This window comes from Oncorhynchus tshawytscha, linkage group LG12 (assembly GCF_018296145.1).
Source record: "Oncorhynchus tshawytscha isolate Ot180627B linkage group LG12, Otsh_v2.0, whole genome shotgun sequence".
Classification (NCBI taxonomy): Eukaryota; Metazoa; Chordata; class Actinopteri; order Salmoniformes; family Salmonidae; genus Oncorhynchus; species Oncorhynchus tshawytscha.
This window is the reverse complement of record NC_056440.1, coordinates 62308151-62314150: the sequence shown is the minus strand read 5'-3', so window position 1 is coordinate 62314150 and position 6000 is coordinate 62308151.

Here is a 6000-nt window from a genome sequence, read left to right as displayed (position 1 = left end):
TTGAGACACAGCTTAGCCTTTTGTTAATCACCCTGTCATCTCAGATTTTCAAAATATGATTTACAGCCAAAGCTAGACAAGCATTTGTGTAAATTTGTCAATAGCCTAGCATAGCATTTTGTCCAGCTAGCAGCAGGTAACTTGGTCACGGAAATCAGAAAAGCAATCAAATTAAATTGTTTACCTTTGATGAGCTTCGGATGTTTTCACTCACGAGACTCCCAGTTAGTCCCTTTTTTCCAAAAATATTATTTGTGTAGGCGAAATAGCTCCGTTTGTTCTTCACATTTGGCTGAGAAATCGCCTAGAGATTTTAGTCACGAAAACGCTGAAAAATATTCAAAATTAGCTCGATAATATCAACAGAAACATGGCAAACGTTGTTTATAATCAATCCTCAAGGTGTTTTTCAAATATCTATTTGATAATATATCCACCGGGACAATTGGTTTTTCAGTAGGACCGATTGGAATAATGGCTACCTCTGTATTTTACGGGAGAATCACTCTGGGAGCCATCAGGTGACCAGTTGCGCAATGTAGCCACTTATGGGTATTCTTCAACATAAATGCGTAAAACTATGTCACAATGCTGTAGACACCTTGGGGAATACGGAGAAAAAGTAATCTGGTTGATAGCGCAGCGCTTTCAAAACATGAGGCACTTCTGGATTGGATTTTTCTCAGGCTTTCGCCTGCAATATCAGTTCTGTTATACTCACAGACAATATTTGGAAACTTTAGAGTGTTTTCTATCCTAAGCTGTCAATTATATGCATATTCTAGCATCTTGTCCTGACAAAATATCCCGTTTACTACGGGAACGTTCTTTTTCCAAAAATGAAAATACTGCCCCCTAGTCACAAAAGGTAGAACAAACACAAGTTCCATACTTGAATCAGTAGATATTTTGACCCAGCCTTTTGCTTGTTACCTTCCAATTTATATTATTTAAATTTGATTTAACCTTTATTTAACTAGGCAAGTCAGTTAAGAACAAATTCTTATTTACAATGACGGCCTACAAAAAGGCAAAAGGCCTCCTTCTGGGACGGGGGCTGGGATTAAAAAGAAAAATATAGAACAAAACACATCACGACAAGAGAGACAACACTATATAAAGAGAAACCTAAGACAACAACATAGCATGGCAGTAAACACATGACAACACAGCATGGTAGCAACACAACAGGACAACAACATGGTAGCAACACAACAGGACAACAACATGGTAGTAGCACAAAACATGGTACAAACATTTTTGGGCACAGACAACAGCACAAAGGGCAAGAAGGTAGAGAGAACAATACAACACACAAAGCAGCCACAACTGTCAGTAATAGTGTTCATGACTGAGGCTTTGAATGAAGAGATTAAGATAAAACTGTCCAGTTTGAGTGTTTGTTGCAGCTCGATCCAGTCGATAGCTGCAGCGAACTGAAAAGACGAGCGACCCAGGGATGTGTGTGCTTTGGGGACATTTAACAGAATGTGACTGGCAGAACGGGTGTTGTATGTGGAGGATGAGGGCTGCAGTAAATATCTCAGATATCAAAGCATCGTTACCCATCGCTCCACAAAAGCCACGGCCCTTGCAGAGAAAGGGGAACAACTACTTCAGGTCTCAGAGCGAGTGACTTCACCGATTGAAATGCTATTAGCGCGCACCACCGCTAACTAGCTAGCCATTTCACATCGGTTACACATGGGTAGGATGGTCATCTGAATCAGGGTTAGTTTGGCAGCTGGGGTGAAAGAGGAGCGATTACGATAGAGGAAACCAAGTCTAGATTTAACTTTAGCCTGCAACTTTGATATGTGCTGAGAGAAGGACAGTGTACCCTCTAGCCATACTCCCAAGTACTTGTATGAGGTGACTACCTCAAGCTCTAAACCCTCAGAGGTAGTAATCACACCTGTGGGGGGAGGGGCGATGAGTATACAACTAAATCATCTGCACATAAATGGATAAGAGAGCTTCCTACTGCCTGAGCTATGTTGTTGATGTAAATTGAGAAGAGCGTGAGGGGCCTAGGATCGAGCCTTGTGGTACTCCCTTGATGACAGGCAGTGGCTGAGACAGCAGATGTTCTGACTTTATACACTGCACTCTTTGAGAGAAGTAGTTAGTAAATCAGGCCAAAGACCCCTCAGAGACACCAATACTCCTTAGCCGGCCCACAAGAATGGAATGGTGTACCGTATCAAAAGCTTTGGCCAAGTCAATAAAAATAGCAGCATAACATTGCTTAGAATCAATGGCAATGGTGACATCATTGAGGACCAATGATGTGGTTTGTGTCTGAGTGGGTTTTCTCTGAGGTCAACTGGTTCTAAATGCAGAATCTTCACAAGAAAAGAGAGGAAGTCATATTTCTATCGACGAGATGTTAATGCAAGGCACTTGTACAACTTTTCCCGTAAGTGGTGCTCTGTAGGCTGGCCTGTGGATAATCTGGAAAATTGAGGTAACATATTCAATGAAAGTTATTTTACAGTCTTGCTTACCTAGTTTGGACAAAAGAGAAGACAGCTTTTCTTTTTCTTTTGGCTGGTGTTGTTAAACTAGACATCGGTGACTAATATTTCACTTTTCCAAATGTTTGCAAACACATTCAACAACCATATTGTCGATGTTCATTATTTCTTAGCATTATTTGTAGCTATGTAAAAAAATATATATGAAAAAAAATAAGCAAAATACTGTACAAAGCAGACGGACAGACAGTTGAGTCAAAGGTGCTTCACATTTATACATCTGATGAAATATCTGTCTCATTGTTTTATCTGTGGTTGAGTCTTTGTCAGACCTTCTTCTTCTTGGAGGTTTAATGGAGGTTGGCATCCAATTTGTTGCATTACCGCCACCTAATAGACTTGAGTACAACTCCCTTATTGTTACGACTTCCGCCGACTTCCGCGGTCGACGTCACCGATCTAGCCATCGCTGCTCCACCTTTCATTTTCCATTTGTTTTGTCTTGTTTTCCCGCACACCTGGTTCACATTCCCTCATCAGACTAAATGTATATTACCCTCTGTTTCCCCCATGTCTGTGTGTGGAATTGTTCTTTGTGTAGGGTGTTACACTACAGGCTTGCTTGTGCTCGGTTTGTTTTAAACCTATGTTTGTTTGTTTTGTTTAATCCGGTTCATGTTACTGTGCTTGTTCTTTGTGTTGCCTCGCCTGTGCCTTTGGGCCAGGGTGTATATTAAAGTTCTCCTGTTATCACCCATCTCTGTTCTCCTGCGCCTGACTTCCCGGCAACCAGTCACTCACCCCGTTACAGAATTCCACACCTATCAATGGAGTCAGAAGGAACGGGTGACTCCGTTGTGGGGGCTTCACCATCTCAGCGCTGTCATGGGAAGGGCGACTATGGACCGCTGGGAGAGACAGGGAGTCCCTCTAGCGCCCCCACTAGCACAACAGGGGTCTCCACTACCCGCCTCCACTGCACCCGGTCCCAGTGGGATTCATCTCGCCCTTCCCAGGGTGTTTGATGGGACGGCGGCACGCTGCCAGGGGTTCCTGCGGCAGCTGGACCTGTATCTGGGGACCGTCCACCCAGCTCCTTCGAGACGTGAGAGGGTGTCCACCCTCGTCTCGTGCCTCTCGGGGAAAGCCCTGGAGTGGGCTAACGCTGTGTGGGTAGAAGGGGATGCTGCATTGTACCAATTCGAGGAGTTCACCCGCCACTTCCGGGCAGTCTTCAACCGCTTGTCCGAGGGTAGAGCGGCGGGTGAACGTCTCTTCCACCTGAGGCAGGGGACGAGGAGCACCCAGGAGTTCGCCCTGGACTTCCGGACCCTGACCACCGGAGCGGGATGGAACGACAGGGCCCTGATCAACCACTATCACTGCAGCTTGCGCGAGGATGCCCCTGCAGGGACACCACCCTCACCTTTGACCAGCTGGTGGACCTGTCCATCCGGCTGGATAACCTGCTGGTCACCCGCGGACGTTCAGACGCAGCTCTGTCAGTTCCATCTCCCAGCACCACAGAGCATTCTCCCATAGTTTAGGGATCCCCATTGTTCCAGTCGTTAGGCCCTTTCCAGTTCACGCGTTGGACAGTCGACCATTAGGGTCTGGCTTTATCAGGGAAGCCACCGCTCCTTTGGTCATTGTGACGCAGAGGGGTCACAGGGAGAGAATCAGTCTCTTCCTCATTGACTTTCCTGCGTTTCCCGTGGTGCTAGGCCTTCCCTGGTTAGCCTGTCACAACCCCACTGTTTCATGGCAACGGAGGGCTCGCACGGCGTGGTCACGAGAGTGCTCTGGGAGGTGTTTGGGGGTTTCCATTGGTGCTACTATGGTGGAAAGTCCAGACCAGGTCTCCCCCATAGCATTCCCCCTGAATATTCTGATTTGGCTCTCACCTTCTCTAAGAAGAAGGTGACTCAATTACCAACCCATCGTCGGAGAGATTGTGCGATAAACCTTCAGGTAGATGCCGCACTTCCCAGGAGTCACGTGTATCCCCTGTCACAGGCGGAGACGGCGGCTATGGAGACATATGTCTCCGAATCTCTGCGTCAGGGGTACATTCGGTCCTCCACTTCACCCGCCTCCTCGAGTCTCTTTTTTGTGAAGAAGAAGGAGGGAGGTCTGCGCCCGTGTATTGAGTGTAGTTACCAGCTACCTCAAAAATAGCCACAGTGAATGAGTCAATGCACGGGGCGTGCTTCTTCACTAAACTAGATCTCAGGAGCGCTTACAACCTGGTGCGTATCCGGGAGGGAGATGAGTGGAAGACAGCGTTCAGTACCACCTCAGGGCATTATGAGTACCTCGTCATGCCGTACGGGTTGATGAATGCTCCGTCAGTCTTCCAAGCCTTTGTGGATGAGATTTTCGGTGACCTGCACGGACAGGGTGTAGTGGTGTATATCAATGTCCATATATCGATGTCCTTGGTGTGCAGGGTGCTTGGTCGACTGTTGGAGCATGACCTGTATGTAAAGGCTGAGAAATGCCTGTTCTCCCAGCAGTCCGTCTCCATCCTAGGATACCACATTTCCACCTCAGGGGTGGAGATGGAGAGTGACCGCATTTCAGCCATGTGTAATTGGCTGACTCCCACCACGGTAAAGGAGGTGCAGCGGTTCTTAGGGTTTTCCAATTACTACTGTAAGTTTATCTGGGGTTGTGGTCAGGTGGCGGCTCCCATTACCTCATTGTTGAAGGGGGGCCCGGTGCGCTCGCAGTGGTCAGCTGGGGCGGACAGGGCTTTTAGTCACCTGAGGGCTCTGTTTACTTTGGCTCCCGTGTTAGCTCATCCGGATCCCTCTTTGGTGTTCATAGTGGAGGTGGACACGTCCGAGGCTGGGATAGGAGCAGCGCTCTCTCAGCACTCGGGTACGCCACCGAAGCTCCATCCCTGTGCCTTCTTCTCAAAGAAGCTCGGCGGAGTGAAACTATGATGTGGGGGACCGGGAGCTGTTGGCTGTCGTCAAGGCCTTGAAGGCGTGGAGACATTGGCTTGAGGGGGCTAAACATCCTTTTTTCATGGGGAGCTGGACGCGGACATTGAGCAGGCGCTACGTGCAGAGCCCGCTCCCCTCCAGTGTCCAGCTGGGCGTCTGTACGTTCCGTCTGCTGTACGCAACCGGCTGATCTATTGGGCCCACACGTCACCCTCCTCTGGTCATCCTGGGATCGGTCGGACGGTGCGCTGTCTTAGTGGGAAGTACTGGTGGTCCACTTTGGCTAAGGACGTGAGGGTTTATGTTTCCTCCTGCTTGGTGTGCTCTCAGTGTAAGGCTCCTAGGCACCTGCCCAGAGGTAAGTTACAACCCTTACCCGTTCCACAACGGCTGTGGTCGCACCTGTCAGTTGATTTCCTGACTGATCTTCCTCCTTTACAGGGTAGCGTCTGGAGGGTGTTCATGGAACGTCTGGGGGTCTCGGTCAGCCTTACCTCAGGTTTTCACCACGAGAGTAACGGGCAGGTGGAAAGAGTTAACCAGGATGTGGGTAGGTTTCTGAGGTCTTAGTG